Source organism: Canis lupus, chromosome 8 (genome assembly GCF_003254725.2).
Source record: "Canis lupus dingo isolate Sandy chromosome 8, ASM325472v2, whole genome shotgun sequence".
Classification (NCBI taxonomy): Eukaryota; Metazoa; Chordata; class Mammalia; order Carnivora; family Canidae; genus Canis; species Canis lupus.
This window is the reverse complement of record NC_064250.1, coordinates 61,515,170-61,534,019: the sequence shown is the minus strand read 5'-3', so window position 1 is coordinate 61,534,019 and position 18,850 is coordinate 61,515,170. Positions and strand designations below refer to the sequence as shown.

The window sequence follows — 18,850 nt, the reverse complement described above, 5'->3', positions numbered from 1 at the left end:
TTTTGTCTCACTTCAGGGAAAGTTTATTCAAGGTTTTATTTCTATTAGCCTTGACAAAGCCAACAACTATTTCCCAGAAGAGGAGAGCGTTGTGTAATATTATTTGCTACGTTAAATGGCTGCTTCCTTGGCTACTCAGCCACAGAGACTCAGCTATCTCACCTGTGAAATGGCTGTAATCACAACATACCTCAAGGGCTCCTGTGAGGAAAAAAAAAAAAGAGAAAATGAGAGAGAAAAGAATGTCAGATTAGTTTGTAGACAATAAAATCCTAGACAAATATAAGGTGTGGGTGTCTATAATATCTAAAATACGTGTCAGCTAAATATGGCAAAGGTCAGGTCAGAAGTCAGTTCAGGACCAGTCAAGGGAATCTGAGGCAGTCATTCTAAGGCTCTGCAGTGGGAAGATCCAAAAGGTCTCCCATCGCCCCCAACAGGCTGCTGCCCGGGGCAACAAGCCCTCTCGCCTCACTCCCTCCACCACTCCAGTGGAATGCTGCTGAGTCATCACCGTCTTATAGAGCAGCCTAAGAGATTTGTGACTCAGAGAACTGATTTATCGTGTCGGGTTTCACCGCTCCAGCTCTTCCCTGCCACACAAATTTTCATAGTTGCACCTGTTTCACATTGTTTAAAACCTAGGAAATGACCCCCAAATTGAATAGCAGCAAAATATACAAGCCATATTTTAAATGGCCTATGGACAAGTGATTCACATACAGGCATTTCTGATTTTCAAATCCCAAAGAAAGGTGAGAACAGATTAAAGCTACTCGGCGCTTTGTACCTGCGGGAGCTTTGTATTTTGGGATACTTTGAGGTTTGAACACTGTTTCAGCCTGTATTTTGTATACAGAGGCTCACACCGAGCTATTCTTTCTAAATTTTTTTAATTTTTTTTTTTGCTTGTGAACATTTGCTAGACAACCAGTTAGGTGAGGGGGTTAGGTGCTGCTAGAGCCAAAGAACAAGTTTTTCCTTTCTGTGAAAGAGCACCATGCTCTACACTAGTCCAGTCATACCTGTTTTAAATCAGCTGAAGAGAATCAAATTTTTAGAAACCAGCCTAAAAGTTGCATAATGAGTAATGAAGATAAAACCATGATTATTCTTTATTAGCACTTTGCAACACTCCCTAAAATATTTCAGAATGTTGTAAAAGAATTACAATTGTATAGCTACATTCCTTTTCATTTGTTGGTTACTCCTTTCAGAAAATAAGCTTCTCTGAACTCTTTTGGGAAGAAGAAAGGGAAACACTGCTAGCCTGAAGAAGACAACAGTAAAGAAACTGATAAAGCTTAACAACAGGAAAGTGTCAGCAATTTAAACGAAGGTCAAAGATTTTAAACCAGCTGTATAGATAAGACATAGCACAGAGAACAATTCAGGACAGCCAAACCCTAAATGGAGTAACAAAGTTCAAAGCAAAGTCATCTCAAGATTTTCCATAGTTGCTGGGAGGCCTTGTGGATGATAACATTCCTCTGCTCCCCTTATTACAATTAATCTTTGATTGAAATGTTTTCAAAGGTCAAAGGAAAGATCAGTATGCTAAGGATCCTAAAGCCCACTCTGTCCCTAACTATTCCCTTCTCAGAATTTAGTTTTCTAATCCGCAAAATGGAAAAGAGGGGACCAGATGGACTTTCTGTAGTTCCTCCTAGATTTAGAATTTTATGATTCTAAATATTTTGCTTGTGAATTTTGCGAGGGATTTGTGCAGAATTCCATTAGTAACTAGGAGACCCCCGGAGATGTGGATATAAATAGAGCTAAGGTCACAGGGGACTTGACTCAGGAGTTATATCTTTTTACAAACAGTAATAAATTAAGATCATTATAGAAGTCCTACTTTGTTGAATGATAGTTGATTAGAATACTTAGAACAGACTAGGCCATACCTACTCAGACTGACTGACTGTGATACTTATCCCCCCAAATTACAAAAAAAGATCAAACGCTGGGTAAAGGACATTATCTTTGGGGCAGCCTGGGTGGCTCAGTGGTTTAGCGCCTGCCTTTTGCCCAGGGTGCGATCCTGGAGACCCAGGATCGAGTCTCACATTGTGTTCCCTGCAAAAAAAACGATAATGTACGTTTTTTTTTAAAAGATTTTATTTATTTATTCATGAGAGACACAGAGGGAGAGGCAGAGACACAGGCAGAGGGAGAAGCAGGCTCCATGCAGGAAGCCTGATGTGGAACTCAATCCCAAGACTCTGGGATCACAACCTGAACCAAAGGCAGATGCTCAACCACTGAACCACCCAGGTGCCCCCTGATTTTTTTTTCTCTTCTAAATCTTTGTGTTGTTCATAGAATGTAATAGAATACACACAAAGGAAAGCTTGGAGATAACCCTTGATATTTAAGAAGACATTATTAATTTCCCAATGATGATATTTCCTTAATTTAAAAATAAAAAGCAGAGACAATTGGAGGAAAAAAAATGTGTTAAAAAAAAAAAACTACCTTCTACATTGTAGACTATCACTAAGTATTAGTTGGTTGATTTTCTTGGAACTCAAAAGACACATTCACATCTGGATTCTTCTACCACTGTCCCAATTATTGTTCATTCATTCCTTTAATGAATCTTTATTGAGCTCCTGTAGTGTAAAGTGAAATTCACTAAGCACTGAGAGTATAAAGATGAATTGGATAGGCCCTATCCTTAAGGAGCTCACAACTAGGGAACTAATTGCTGACCACCCGAAAGCAGCAGGTTTGGTATGTACTAGAATTGAAGTAATAGGCCCAGAGGAATATTTTGTAGCACACTGATTCACATTCACATAATCTTGGGACAGGCTTTACAGTAAACCTAACTTTTTAAGCAATGGGGACTCTCCCTCCAGAAGAAGTACAGCAAAGATTACATGTGAAAATAAATGTAAAAGTAACTTTAAAAGCCTAAAGCACTATACATAGTAGATAAGCCTAAATGTAATGACATGATAAGGGCTGGGCCTAACTTCTTCACAGCAGAATAAAAATAATAGAGCAGTTAAGGAAAGCTGGAAATCATCTAACCCAATCCTCTCATTCTACAGAATAGAAAACTTGAGGTCCCAAGAACAAAGGGACCTACGCAGGAATTCCCAATTTGTTAGCGAAACAGTCAAATCTCTTTTCTGGCATCATGATCTGATTTAACACAAAAAAGTCACGGTAGATATTTCCTATAACATATATATTGCAAAAGAAATATGATGTATTGTTTCTTTGGGCAGGTATCTTTATGATGAGTTGCTCCTTTGGAAGTTCAGAGATTTGCTCACTTGGCAAGCATCTTTGGGGATGACTACTAGCCGCCTACAGAAAGAAAACCACAGCTTTTCTCCTTTTTGAACAAGGCTTTGAATAAAGGTTTGAGAAGCAGCAATAAACAGCTACTGGCAACTACAGCCTTGGATCAAAGAACAACCTTTACATGGGTACAGCAGAAACACCACCACCAGTTGTGAAGCCTCAGGAAACACTATTAACAGCACAACCTTAGAAACAGGATGTGAACAGAGAGACTAGTTCAATCACAAAGATCATTAGATCATCAAAGCCCTATTATGTCAAAATCACAGATCGAGGATGTGAAACGAAACAGCAGTTCTAAGAAATCCACGAGACCTCATTTTTCTCAGCTTGATTCCTAGAGTACAGAAAACAAACCAAGTAACATTTCTTCTCTGCTACTTTTTCTGGAGGACACTGAAAACTGTGTTCGGAGAAATGCATTCCTGCAGTTCCCCTACTTTCTTCCCAGTTGCGCAGTCAAGTTCCCCAAACGCTTGAACCATCTCACACCTAGAGCATCAGCTCCAGAAAGTGAGGGTATTTACTGGAGGAAAAAAAAAAAAGAAAAAAAAAAAACCCACAAAAAACCCAGGCTTGGGAGACAGACAACCTAGACAGTGCTCTGTGCTCTGCTATTAAATTGCTATTGTGGGGAACGCCTGGGTGGCTCAGTGGTTGAGCATCTGCCTTCAGCTCAGGGCGTGATCCCGGGGTCCTGGAATCGAGTCCCACATCAGGCTCCCTGCAGGGGGACTGCTTACCTTTCTGCCTGTGTCTCTGCCTCTCTCAGGAATAAATAAATGCAAATCATAAATAAATAAATAGCTATTAGGATGACTATAAGTCTGTTGATTAACCTTCCTGGGTCTGATTTTTTTCAATGCACGAGGGCTTCGAGGTGCTTAAATAAATAAACAAATAAATAGCTATTAGGGTGACTATAGGCCTATTGATTGACCTTCCTGAATCTCAGATTTTTTTCAATGCACGAGGGCTTCGAGGTGCTTAAACAAATAAATAAATAATTGCTATTAGGGTGACTATAGGCCTGTTGATTGACCTTCCTGGGTCTCAGATTTTTTTCAATGCATGAGGGCTTCGAGGTGCTTAAATACATAAATAAATAAATAAATAAATAAATAAATAAATAAATAAATAAATAAGTAAATAAGTAAATAAGTAAATAAATAGCTATTAGGGTCACTATAGGTCTGTTGACTGACCTTCCCGGGTCTCAGATTTTTTTCAATGCACCTGGGCTTCAAGGTGCTTAAACAAACAAACAGCTATTAGGGTGCCCACAGGCCTGTCGACTGGCCTTCCTGGGTCGGACTGTTTTGAATGCACGAGGGCTGTTGCACTGAATGCCGACCTCAGTCCAGGAGGGCCTTTCCCCCAAGAAGTCCCAGGGGCTTTCGGTGGGGGGAGGGGCGGCCAGCAGCTTCCCCCGGCCCCCAGGTCCCCCAGCCGGTCCCCGCGGGCCCCCTTCGCCTCCCGGCCGGCGGGAACGGGGCACGCGCCCTTCTGAAACAGAAGCGCGCAGGAGCGTGCGGGTCGGGCGGCCGGGGACGGGGTCGGAGGGCCGGGGCCGGGGCCGGGGCGTCGGCGCGTCCACAGGCGGGGTCTGCCCCGAGGCCGTCGGAGGCGGGTCCCGCGATGAGGGCGGCAGCGCTGTTTCCGCGGAGCGTGCCGGGTACACGAGCCCGGGCCCGGGAACTCGGGCCTTGTTTCCCAGGGGGCGGGGAGGAGGGGGCCAGCCCCGCGGGCCGAGCCTCTCGGAGCCGGGAGAAGGAGCGGGCCTCGCGCCGGAGCCTTTCAAGAGCGCGCGCGCGGCCGGGCGGGCGGGGCGACCGCACTATATCTCCCGGCGGAGGAGCACACGGCGGGGCCGGCCGCACACGCCCCACCGCGCGCTCCGTGAGCTGCCGGGTGCTTAGCTGGCGCTGCGGAGCCTTCGTTCCTCGTTCCGTGTGACACGGGCGCTCTGATAGGCCAGCGCGACCCTGCAGTGGTTAGCCGGAAAGCGTCGAGCCGCCTGATTGGCTGCGCCGCCCCTGCAATGCGTCAAGCCGCGGCGGGCGTGGAGGGCTCCGCGTGAAGGGTCGTGGCTGGCGGGGCGGGAGCGGCTCCGCCTGTGGCCGCCATCTTTACTAGTGGCAGCGCGCGCGGCCCCGGACGCAGGGGCTTTGGCGGGCGCCCTTTTGGCCGGTGGAGCAAAGGCTCTGTGACACAAGTTTCCTTTGGGGTTTCTTTCTTTCTCTCCTTTTTTACTTTGCAGAGGGCGGTTTTGCGTTGGCTCCGGCCCTGCAGAGGTGGCGGGGGTGGAGTCGGACGGGGCTCCCCGCTCGGGGCTCGGAGCGCGGTGGTCACCCGGGGGGGGGAGGGGCGGGGCGGGGGTCCCGCGACAGTGGTCGCCGCCGCCTCCGTAACCGCTGGCCTGGTCTTCCCCCGGGTGCGCGGCTCCTCTCGTGTTCTAGATGCAAAAACGAGATTGGCTCCCCGGGCGTCTTGCTCGAGCTGGAAAGCCGTTCTGGAAAGCTCTCCCGAATACGTCATGGTTCTTGCTCCTGCTGCTGTTGCGCGCTCCCGCCCGCACGGATGCGTTTGTTGTGTGTGTGTGTTAACCATAAATCCAACAGCCGCCTTGGAAACAAGTTTATCGGCTGCAGAGACCGTTTTTCTTTTCTTTTTTCTTTTTTCTTTCTTTCTTTTTCTTTTTCTTTTTTTTTGCCTGCAGGGGCAAAACTGAGCTTGCCCGACAGACATGCTCCGAGACGTTGGTTGAAAATTATTTTGATCCTATCCGTCGATTTGCCTTTTTTAGGCAACTGTGATGTGCATGCGTGTGCGTGTGTGTGTGTGTGCGCATCCGGTTTTCATCCGTCTCTGATATCCACCCCCGCAAAAACGGGGGCAAAAAAAAAAAAAAGCAGCAGCAGCAGCCGCCTTCCTATCTTTGCAGCAAAAGTGGTCGTTGTTCAGGACGCATCCCCCCACCCCCCACCCCACCTCCAGCTCCCTTGCATGGATGTGGGGGAAAAGCGAGAATATGTTCTCTGGATAAGTTAGGGATGGGGAAACAGAAAAAGAAAGCCATGGTTGTCTGGGTGTCGCGGGAGGCGGCGTCTTCGTTGGTTTTATTTGAGCTGCGCAGGTGCACGTTGGGTGGAGGGCGGCTCTCCCCGAAGGTGAGCCCGTGGGGCTGCCTTGGTGCCGGGGTTGCCATGGCGACGGGGAGAGGCGGCTGGTGGGGTTGCGAGGCCTCTCCCACGTCTGGATCCGCTCCCCTGGTTCCCCGGGTCCTGCCTTTCACACTCTTCTTCCCATCCCCGTCCGAGATTCCTGGGTTGGTCCCTTACAGGCACACGGGGGCGTGTCAGGTGTTGGTGTGCACTAATAATACAGGTGCATTGGCTGCCTCGTGCACGTTTTCTGATCAGATGCCGCATATTCTATGCAGGATGGTCTTCGGTACCGTTGTTGGCCGTTACAGTTTGATTTGCAAGTTGTTGCCCCTCTTGACTCCTCCTCGCCAATCTGGAGCAGTTGATGATTGCCTTTTATGCCTTTTTCCATAGGTGAACCACCACTTTACCGTAGGGTGCCTGCCTTCTGCCTGCAACTAACACTACCCTGGACTGTGTATCAGGAGAATGCCCCAGCACTGAGTTCACGGACCTTGCAAGAGAAAGAAAATTGCAGCTTTGCATAGCCTCCAATATAGCAACCACTCCCCGTGTGTGTGCCTCTGTGCGACACTCAGTAATTCAATGTTCTTTGGCAGCCGCAGTGCCAGGAGCAGCCACTCTGCTTGCTGTTGTGAAGGGTGGCAGAGGACGAAATCCTCCAGAACTGTGGTTTCTTCTGTAGCATGAAGAGAATCCGGTCTATCTCCCAGAGTCCTTGTGAGTTTTGCCAGAGACAGGGATGTGCCAGCACTGTGTACCTTGTAGAACCATGGGCAGAATGGTATTCAGTTACCAAAACGTATATTGAAGGCCCGTAACTGTCTGACCTTAGGAGAGAAAGATTTTCCTTCAAGATTTTTCTACTTGGTAGGAAGAACAGATGGAGAAACTCAGATCCAAAATTTTAAATGGCATAATTTTTTTCCCTTAATTGAAGGCATAGTATTAATATAGCCTTATTAGCATACGCTGCCAGATTTGAGGGCCCTTGGGGTGACTGGCTCATCCGTTTGCCTAGGACTTTCCTTGGGGTTAGCATCAAAGGCCCATGTCCTGGAGAGCCCCTCTTGTCCCAGGCAAACATTTGGTCACCCCTGGACTGTTCAGTGTTGCAAGATGGGAGGATGAACGGAATGGGAAATGAAGGTTCCTACCATAGAGAGGCGATTAGGTTTCCCTGCAGCTGAAGGCCACTGGTCACAAGAAATGAGATAAGCATGGGCTGACACCTGAAACTCATCCAAAGTCACATTGATACTTTGATCCACCCTCATTCTTCCCTCTCTCAGTCCCCACACATGTTTTTGTTGTTACTGTTTATTTATTTATTTATTTATTTTTAATTTTTTTTTAATTTATTTATGATAGTCACAGAGAGAGAAAGAGAGAGAGGCAGAGGGAGAAGCAGGCTCCATGCACCGGGAGCCCGACGTGGGATTCAATCCCGGGTCTCCAGGATCGCGCCCTGGGCCAAAGGCAGGCACCCAACCGCTGCGCCACCCAGGGATCCCTATTTATTTATTTTTAAGATTTTATTTATTTATTCATGAGAGACACAGAAGGAGACAGAGGCAGAGACAGACAGAGGGAGAAGCAGGCTACATGCAGGGAGCCTGAGGTGGGACTCTATCCCCGGACTCCAGGATCACGCTCCAGGCTGAAGGCGGTGCTAAACCTCTAAACCACTAAGCCACCGGGGCTGCCTCACTGTTTTTATTTAATTCAAATATTTATCTCTGGTAAAGCCCTTATTGAGCTTTGAGTGACTTAAGAGTGCTTAACTTCTTTTTTTATGCCATGGATCCCTTTGCCAGTCCAGTGAAGCCTATTTGCTGCCATGGTTTGCTGCCCATATTCATAATTGAAGGCATGCTACGTTTCACTTTGAGGTTAGTGCAAGTAAAGATGTTCTACCTTTCCGTCCAAGTTCCTGTTCCCTGTGAATTGCCTCCATGAGGTCCAGGTTGAGAGCCCCTGCTCCTGCATTGCCCCATTGCAGTTCTCTTTCCACTCTTTCCCCTTTTATATTCTTTCACCTTGACATTCCCACAGCCACCACCATAGTTCAAGGCACTGTTGCTGTTTCCCTCCCTTTTTGCAGAGGTTTTTGTTGGTCTCCTACCCTTCGTTCCATCTTCTGCCCAGCTGATGGAGTCGTTTTCTTAAAGTACACATCTGATTATGTGATTTCCCTCCTCAAACTGGCTTTGGCTTCCTAGGGCCTCGAGGATTAAATCCATAAACTTAGGAGTTCTTCAGGGCTCTTTATAACCTGGTCTTTTCAGTCCTTCTAGCTGTATACTACCCTTTGCATCTCCTAGGTTTGAGCCATATGAATGGTTATTCAATATTTGTGCTTCCCCCCTCCCTCCTTTATTCACATGGTTCTCTTGGGCTAGAATTCTGATTTCTATTACCTCTACCTCACAAAGTTTTTGAAGGCTTACTTCAAATGCAGCCAGTGAAAATAACCTCTTTCTCCCCAGAGCTCCCTTAGCACTTTGTTTCATCCTCTTCTGTTACTATACATTATACTTTTACTATTTGATTATTCATTCCATAAATATTTATCAAGTACCTGTTGTGAATGTGGCAACATTCACTAGAGGCATAAAGGGATATGAAATGAAACCGATTTGTATCTTGGTTTTATCTTTATTTTTATTTTCATTTGCAGAACAGATTTATTTAAATGTTAATTTTGGTTGCATTTTAGGGGACCTGGTGGAGTGGTCCTAAAACCACCCCAAATGACCAATTTCACTGCTGCTTTTTCCTTTTATTTCTCCCTCTCATGCTTCTATTTTTTTTTTAATTTTTATTTATTTATGATAGTCACAGAGAGAGAGAGAGAGAGAGAGGCAGAGACATAGGCAGAGGGAGAAGCAGGCTCCATGCACCGGGAGCCTGATGTGGGATTCGATCCCGGGTCTCCAGGATCGTGCCCTGGGCCAAAGGCAGGCGCCAAACCGCTGCGCCACCCAGGGATCCCGTCCCTCTCATGCTTCTAAAACTGATCTTCATGGAGTACCTTGGCATCCTCCTAGGCCGTCCTCCAGTAGTCTACTCTGTGTGGCATTAACTATTTCTTTCTGAAACTTGCCTGTATAAACTCGTCTTTCTTAGACAATTGTATTTCTTCTTTTTAAAATTCCAATGTAGTTAACATACGGCGTTATCTTAGCTTCAGGTGTATAGTACTGTATACTATACACCTGAAGTATATGTGATTCAACAATTCCACATAGTACTCAATGCTTCTCAGGATACGTGTATTCCTTTCATCTATTTCACTGCTCCTCCTGCCCCCCCTCCCATTTGGTAACCATCTGTTTGTTCTCCATAGTTGAGTGTCAGTTTTTGTGGTTTCTTTTTTTATTTTCCTCCTTTGTCATTTGTTTTCTTAAATTCCACATATGAGTGAAATCATACAGTATTTGTCTTTCTCTGACTGGCTTATTTCACATAGCATTAAACTCTCTAGATCCACCTATGTCATTGCAAATGGCAAGATTTTACTCCTTTTTTATGGCTGAGTAATATTCTGTTGAATATATATACCACATCTTCATTCATCAGTCATTGGATACTTGGGGGATGCTTACATAATTTGGCTATTGTAAACAATGCTGTAATAAATAAGGGGTGCATTTGTCCTTTTGAATTAGTGCTTTTATATTCTTTGGGCAAATACCCAGTAGTGCGATCACTGGATCATAGGGGTAGTTCTATTTTTAATTTTTTTGAGGAACCTCCATAGCATTCCTCCATACTGGCTGCAACAATTTGAACTCCCACCAGCAGTGTATGGGTATCCCTTTTTTCTCTTCATGTTCACCAACTCTTGTTTCTTATGTTTTTGATTTTAGCTATTCTGATAGATGTGAGGTGATACCTCATTGTGGTTTTGATTTGCATTTCCCTTATGATGCGTGTCTGCTGGCCATCTGTTTGTCTTCTTTGGAGAAATGTCTCTTCATGTCTTCTGCCTATTTTTTAAGTTGGATTATTTGTTTTTTTGGTGTTGAGTTGTATAAATTCTTTATATATTTTGTATACTAACCCTGTATCAGATATGTCATTTGCAAATGCCTTCTCTTATTCAGTAGGTTTTTTTTTGTGTGTGTGTGGATTGTTTCTTTTGTTGTGCAGAAGCTTTATTTTTTGATGTAGTCTCAACAGTTTATTTGTTCATTGGTTTTTAAAGGACTTACACTTCAGGCTGGGAGATAAACTTTTTTTTTTTTTTTTTTTAATTTATGATAGTCACACACAGAGAGAGAGAGGCAGAGGGAGAAGCAGGCTCCGTGCACCGGGAGCCCGACGTGGGATTCGATCCTGGGTCTCCAGGATCGCACCCTGGGCCAAAAGCAGGCGCTAAACCGCTGCGCCACCCAGGAATCCCCAGGCTGGGAGAGAATATAAACCTAAGAAATGCTTTTTCAAGGTAGAAGAAAACAACCAAGTATTTCAGAAGTACAAAGGGAAAACTCATTTTACTAGAGGGATCAGAAAAGATTTTGTGGAGGAAGATGGCTTCCAAACTAGCTTGGAGAATCATGACCTATATGGATGTACATAGGGAAGGCATTCCATGCAGAGAGAATGCCAGGAACAAAGGAAGGAGGCTGAAAAGAGCAGCATGTGTTGGGGAAGAGGAAATTTAATCTATTATTAAGGGGCCTCATGAGAGAGCAGCCTGGTGTCAGGTTGGTTTAGGGTAGACAGAGAATGGCAATACGCTCCAGGCAAGAAGATAAGACTACCCTGTATGCATAGAATCCATTGAAGAGTTTTGACAAGAGACTGACAAAATCAACGGTGATTCAAGAATAATTATGTAGCGCCAGAGTGGGAGGTGAATTTTATAGAGAGTGTAGACAGGGAGACTGATGAAGGCAGTAACAATGAGATTAATGGCAAATATTTATTGAGCACTTACAAAATGCTATGCAGGGATGCCTGGGTGGCTCAGCGGTTGAGTGCTTCCCTTCAGCCCAGGGCATGATCCTGGAGTCCTGTGATTGAGTCCCCCATCAGGCTTCCTGTGTGGAGCCTGCTTCTCTGGGTGGTCTCTGCTTCCCTCTCTCTCTCTCTCTCTCTCTCTCTCTCTCTCTCTCTCTCTCTCATAAATAAATAAAATCTTTTTTAAAAAATGCTATGCAATATCTTTATTTGCAGTATCTTGTGTATTACAAAATTATTCACTCCTTTTCACAAATAAGGAAATCTAAGCTTGGAAAGAATAAATAACTTGTCCAGGTTCACCCATGGTGACAGAGCTGGAAGTTGAACCATTACTGTCTGCAGTAGTTACTGGTCCACTAGTTAGCTATAATGTGAAAATACTAGCAGTGGAATTAGAGGAGATCCAAGAAATTATGATGCTCTTTTTTAAGTAGTAGTGTTTTTGTACTTTGTATTTGAGGTGAAAAATGAAAATGCAACAAATATCACCATGGTTGGGCTAAATTCCTGTACTACCTTCTTAAATAATGATCTCTTTGTGTAGTAAAGAAATAAGACCCCAGTAAGCAAAATACAATTGCTACAGTTTTGCCTCAATTTATAAAAACTCAATACCAAAATGGAGAAAGAGTTTAGAGGCTAGTTGTCCTTGGCTTTCTACTTAGACTCCTCAGAACTTCGCAGAAGAAAGGAGTAACAGCAGTGTCTTGAAGGTATACCGAGTTAGGCTACCAAATAGGCCTATTGGGGAGTCTCTTGAATGTGAACTAGAACTTTTCAAAGTATTTGCCTTGGGTGAAAGATTTCTTGGGCTAGCATCTGTTTAAAGATGTTTAATGGTTTCAGGGCACTGGAGGAATGGTTTTCCTATGCTCTTGGTCAAGTCTGCGACCTTCACTTTGTCTCCCTAAGAAAAAATCAGTAAGGAGAAAGCTAGTGCTGTGCCCTTCAGGAACCACTAGATTAATTGATTACCCTTGGTACTGTCTTCTCATTCACTGAAGATTATAAAAAGAGGAACAGGGAAGGGGGAAGTTTCATTTGTCCTGATCTCTTTATTCCCCCTCTCCCTACCATTTAAACTTTCCATCTTTTTCTGATTGTAGATGGAAAAATTAAACCTTGTATGTGTCAAAAATCCTTCAAACCTGGGAAAGGCTCACCTTCAGAAGTTCTAGTATACATTTTATAATACCTTGACTACGTTTTCCCCTTTGCTCTAATAGTCTTACTGCATTTTATGTTTTATTCTAATTAGATATATCATGGGTTCCTTAAAAATAAATTACCCTTTTTTTTAAAAAGACCTCCCACTACCTGTTCCATTGTCCTCCATATAGTAGTCACTCAGTCTTTTCTTTTTCTTAAAGATTTTATTTATTCATGAGACAGATAGAATCACAGACAGGCAGAGGGAGAAACAGGCTCCCTGTAGGGACCCCGATGTGGGACTTGAGCCTGGGAATCCAGGATCATGATCTGAGCCAAAGGCATATGCTCAGCCACTGAGCCACCCAGGTGTCTCATCACTCAGTCTTGATTTGTCATTTTTCTCATTTTTTTAAAGATTTTTCTTTTCTACCCAACACTTGATGATTGCATTAAAAAGTTCAGTGATACTCTGGAAAAAGGTTATTCATTTACGATTCATTCAACCATGTTTATTGATTTCATTCTAGATGTCAGTACCTTTGAATGTGAGTGCCGATTACTGTTTCCTGGAGTCAGGGTTCATAATCTTATTTGGGTCACCAACACCTTTTATTTTTTTATTTATTTTTTAAATTTATTTTTTACCAACACCTTTTAGAATCTAATAAAGGCCATAGAAACCTCTCAGAAAAAAAAAAACTCTCAGAAAAGCATATGTATATAAAATAAGTCTGAAACGTCTGCCATAGAGTGTAGACTCTCTGACTCAAGACCAAAACATTTTTAAAAATCCCAAAATCCTCTTCAGTGTGATGTGTTTAGGGTTTACCACTGTATGATCAATCACCTAAGATCTTTATAGGTAACTATATATGTAAGCATTCATATGCAATTGCTCAATGATCTAGCACCAATGGAGCTATTCCAATACTTGAACTGTTTGTTTTAATCCTAACACTGCCTAAAGCAAAAATGGCCATCTTTCTACTCCTAGAATTTGGAAGATGAAACATCATAGCACCATTATTCTTTAAGAGTTCTAATTTGTCTCCGATAAAAACATTTTTCAAATTATAAAATGCCATATTGGTAGACCTAGTCTTTAAAGCCTTGAAGTTCTAGTCTGTTGTTTTAAATTTTGTGCCAACTGAAATGTATATGATTCAACTAAGAAATAAGGTACAAAAATTAGATTTTTTGTAGAACATTTTCCCATAAGATTCAGTAAAACTTATGTTTTCAATCAATATTCACTTATTGTCTTGCAAAAAATACTTATTTTAGCTGAAGGGAATGAGTAGTGACAGCATGAGTTATTATTCTCAGGACAGTTTCCCAATAATTAATTGTATTAATTACAATACATGCTACTCTTCCTCATTAATGTTGGTATTTGCTGGATTTTATTATAGAAAGACTCATAAAGAGGAAACCTATCATAATCTATAAATTTGTGTAAAACTTGTATGTTTAAAAGGTGCAGAGAGAGAACAAAAGCTGCCATTCGAGAATTTCTTCTCTGTGAATAATTAATGATGGAACAATTGGACACTGAACAAAATTTACAAACATCTACAACTCTTTACCTCCACCTGGAAACTTGTTGCAGTAATTGTTATTTCAGTAAGACAAGGCTGTGGAGATTTCCAAAAAGGATGAGATTCTAAATGGCTTTTAGGAATCCAGTATGACAGTGTCCTTGTCACAGAATGAAGTCTGATTGATTGACTGACTGAAGTTTATTTAATCTCTACACCAAATGTGGGGCTTGAACTCATGACTCTGAGATCAAGTCATATGCTCTTCCAACAGAGCCAGCCAAGCGCCCCAGTGAAGTCTATTTTAAGTGGCAAAATGATCTGAATACAGCATAAAGAATTTTTTACCCAGGCCCTGTCTGGCTGAGTCAGTAGAGCCATGTGACTCTTGATCTTGGGTTGTAAGTTTGAGCTCCAAGTTGGGGATAGAGATTACTTACAAATAAAATTTTTTAAGGGGCACCTCGGTGGCTCAGGTGGTTAAGTATTTGCCTGTGGCTCACGTTGTAATACCAGGGTTCTGGGATCAAACCCCACATTGGGCTCCCTGGTCAGTGGGGAGTCTGCTTCTCCTCTCTCTGGGTCCCTCTCTGCTTACCCACCCCCCCATTGCTTGCTCTCTTTCTCTCAAATAAATAAAATCTTTTTTTAAAAATAAAATCTTTTTTTTTTTAATTAAAAATAGGGGACACCTGGATGGCTCAGTGGTTGAACATCTGCCTCTGGCTCAGGTCATGATCCGGGGTCCTAGGATTGAGTCCCACATCGGGCTCCCTGCAGGGAGCCTGCTTCTCCCTCTGCTTGTGTCTCTGCCTCTATCTTGGTGTCTCTCATGAATAAATACATAAATAAAATCTTTAGAAAAATGAAAATAAAGTCTTTAAGGGGCGCCTGAGTGACTCAGTTGAGTGTTTGGCTTTTGATTTTAGCTCAGGTCATAATCTTGGGGTCCTGGGATTGAGCCCTGCCTAGGCTCTGAGCTCAGTGGGGAGACTGTTTCTCTCCCTCTCTCTCCCCCTCTTCCCCTGCCCCTTCCCTCTCTAGTGTGTGTGCTCTCTCTCTCTCTAAAATGAATAAATCTTTTATTAAAAAAAAAAAATCATAACGTGTGGGGCGCCTGGGTGGCTCAGTCAGTTGAGTGTCTGCCTTTGGCTCGGGTCATGATCCCAGGTCAAGCCTAGAGTTGGGCTCCTTGCTCAGCGGGGAGTCTGCTTCTCCTTCTCCCTTTGCCCCTCCCCCTGCTTGTGCTCTCTTGCTCTCTCAAATAAATCTTAAAATTGTAATATGTTAAAGATTCCTTAAAAAAAAAAGGATTATACATTTAGGAAGCAATTGAAAAATAAATATGTTTAATAACAGTCATATGGGGGGATCCCGGGGTGGCTCAGCGGTTTGGTGCCTGCCTTCCGCCCAGGGTGTCATCCTGGAGTCCCGGGATCGAGTCCCACATTGGGCCTCCTGCAAGGAGCCTGCTTCTCCCTCTGCCTGTGTCTCTGCCTCTCTCTCTATGTGTCTCTCATGAATAAATAAATAAAATCTTTAAAAAAAATAACAATCATGTGGAAGATCATTTATTACAGTCCCTTTGGGTATCATCAGAAAATAGTAAGCAAAGTTACTTCTATGTGGGAAATCCTGGGGATGTCAGCACAGTCTACTATACACACAGGGAAGGCAACAGATACTAGAGTTCATTTTTTAGTGTCTTGTTTTGCCTTGGCTTCCCTCATGTAAAATTATTTTTGCAATGTCATTTAAAAAAATTTTTGCTTTAAATAGCTTTTCTGTTTGTCTTAGGTGTTTTTAATTTCACAGTCTCAACACTCTCATCATCTGGGGTATATTTTTACACAGATGCGGAGTGCAGCTCTTCCTGTGAGTTGTTGGTGAAGAGATTTTAAGTTATAACACTGGTTATAGTTAAAGATTTACCAAAGCAGAACATAAAGAAACCACTAATAGAATGGCATTATAGCAACATCTATCTTCTCAAATAAGAATCCTTACACCAATGTTTACTAGGAGCGTGCTTTCGTATAATACACAGTATATCATGTCTAGTAGCATAAACTCAAATTCCAACGAAATATTCTGAGTGAAGAGGGTTCCTTCCCAGCACAGTTTTACCCTTCCCATTAATCTTTGTACATCTGGTTTCCATTGCAGTTCTATATGCAGCCATTCAAACAAACTGTCTTCCTGGTTTCTGTCTTTTAATTTTTTTTTTTTTTTTTTTTTTGGCCTAATTTCAGAGTTACAGAAAAGTTACAACAGTGGTACAAAGGATTCTCATGCACCCTTCCCCTGTATTTCCCAACTGTTAACATTTACCACATTGGCAAATTTGCACATGTTCTCTTGTGCTCACTCTCTCTTGTGGCAGACGTCATGCTCCTTTGTCCCTAGACAGTTAGGTGCATAACTCAGAAATAAGATCATTCTCTCACATAACTATAGTACAATGATCAAAATTGGGTAAAGGACGTATACCATTGTTTATTATTATCTAATCCATAGTCAAATTTTGTTGTCCCAACACTGTTCTTTACTGCAAAAGAAAAATCCCAGATCATGCATTGCATTCAGGTGTCATGTCTCTAGTCTCATTTAATGTGGAATCCTTCTTGAGTTTGTCTTTGTTCTTCACCACATTGACTAGTTTACTGATGTCTAACCAATCAATATGCTGAGTGTTTTTAAGGAAGTAAGTATATCCTAAGTAACTGAATTAATCACTGTCAAGACAGACAGGAAAAGGTTTAGGTGCTAATTATCTTATGTGACATTCATTAAAAAATCATGCCCAAAGAAATGGTAAAGCAAAGGATAAGAAAAAGCAATTTAGAATTCTAGAGTTTTCCACCCCGATATGACACAATCCTCTATTAACGAGAAAATAGGAAACAGACTAAGACAGTTTGGATAATTGATCGGAAGCCCTCCAGCTCTTGTGTTTGCTGGATCCCCGTACTTCTGTCTATAGCATATATGCTTAATGGAAAAAAATCCGTATAAAGCCTTGGAAGCAGTATATTGGCTTATTTTTTATTAATTCCATGTACTGTGTTTGGTTTGCCCATAGAATTCTGCTTACCAGTGATCTGTGTTATTCTGTACAACAGCTGTATAATAATTGATATTTGATTTATATCATAATGTTTATAATGTAATGCTTGTCATAGAATCTACATTTATCTTAGGACCATGTACACAGGGTTTAGATGGGGCAGTGTGACAATCTGTCTAGGCCACAAGTGTAACATGACCATATGTACTTCACAGCAGACAAGATGGGCTCGGTGGAAAGGAACCCTTTAACCAGGGACTGTTCTGAGCTTTCTACCAAAGTATCCCAACAGGATAGGGGACCAAGGGTGTCTACTGCTGCGGCCCTGAGAGTGTACAGCCTGAATGAGTCTACCCAAAGCTACACACCTCTTCGAAACTTTATGTATTTCATGTTTAAAATTCAGACACATTTTATTGTTTCTTTTAATTAAAAAGATGTTATGCACCCCTCCCCCAGTCATCTAGGAGGACTTATTCTTCCTGCAGCTTCAAATACCATGGGACATCACCACACCCCAGTTTGAGAAACATGTGGACAAATTTGTGAGGAGAGTTGCAGAATTCCAGGCTCGGGGTAACTCATGAGTGACGCTCTGACAGGTGAAATTCTGTGAAGAAGTGCAGAAGTGGGACTTGATGCAGAGTCATCGTGGACTTTGGTGCCACCGTAAGGAGTTGGAGACGTACAGTGGCCAAGAGCAGTGGTGCTGGGTAGAAGGAAGGAAACCAGGATTCTAGTTTGCACTCTGCTACTGCCTTTGCTGTATGACCTTGGGCAAAGCGCTTGAAATCGGGACTTGAGTTTCCTTATCCAGAGAAAGGCAGTACCAGAATAAGCGATTTTAAGTTTCCTTTTGGCTATAATATTTTGTGATGCATTATGGGCTAATAACATGCATTAGCATGTATGGTTTGCCTGTTTTGTAGTTTACAAATTTAATCGGATAGGTACTCTTAATATTATTTCTAGCCACCTGCTGCTGATAATACACAATATCTATTTCTAGGCAGTGAGTATATTTATACTTTCAAGAATATAACTGGGAAAAAAAAAAAGAATATAACTGGGGGCGGGAGGGGGGGAGGAGAAGAAAAGGAAAATATCACAGTGAAATCTAGGCCTGCCATCTTATGGATTGTAAATGGTACTACCGAAATACAGGGTAGTGTGTCTGTTAGTGTCAGCAGATGATTCTTGCACATGTCAAGAGAAGACCTGCTTATGTGTATGTAGCTCATTTCCAAAGGAGTTCATGCAGTATTTTAAAGTTTATTTTCTTTGATAATTCTTAGTTTTAGCCCTCCAGTAAAGAATTGAAGTAAATCTAAGAAGCTCCTGCCTCCAATTTTAATTGTTTATTGATCCCAATAATTATTTCCTACCAACATTTCATTCTCTAAATGGCTACCGGTAGTTCTTTTGCTTTTGAAATCGTGCAGAACAAAAGAATGTTCTTTGAAATGATGGTGCACAAGTGCTGCCTGCCGTGCATATTTTGTGAAAGCTGTGATCATCCACGATTGTGATATAAGACAGTCTTCCTTTCTCCTTTTTACAAAATAGCTGAGAGATGATGAGAATAGATGGTTTTCCATTGCAGCTAGGATGAGCATTTGTGGAATTTACTCCTTCCA

General features: G+C 42.7%; 2 long non-coding RNA genes across 2 annotated transcripts; one reads left to right on the top strand and one right to left on the bottom strand.

The window, feature by feature from the left end:
- Positions 1-5,141, bottom strand: LOC118355471 (uncharacterized). The gene is made up of 2 exons (XR_004817936.2): positions 4,524-5,141; positions 1-201 (listed from the first exon to the last, which is right to left on the bottom strand). It is a non-coding gene; the product is annotated as an uncharacterized LOC118355471 (long non-coding RNA).
- A 549-nt stretch (positions 5,142-5,690) lies between these two features.
- Positions 5,691-13,372, top strand: LOC125755605 (uncharacterized). The gene is made up of 2 exons (XR_007412504.1): positions 5,691-6,646; positions 6,879-13,372. It is a non-coding gene; the product is annotated as an uncharacterized LOC125755605 (long non-coding RNA).
- The last annotated feature ends 5,478 nt before the right edge of the window (positions 13,373-18,850 follow it).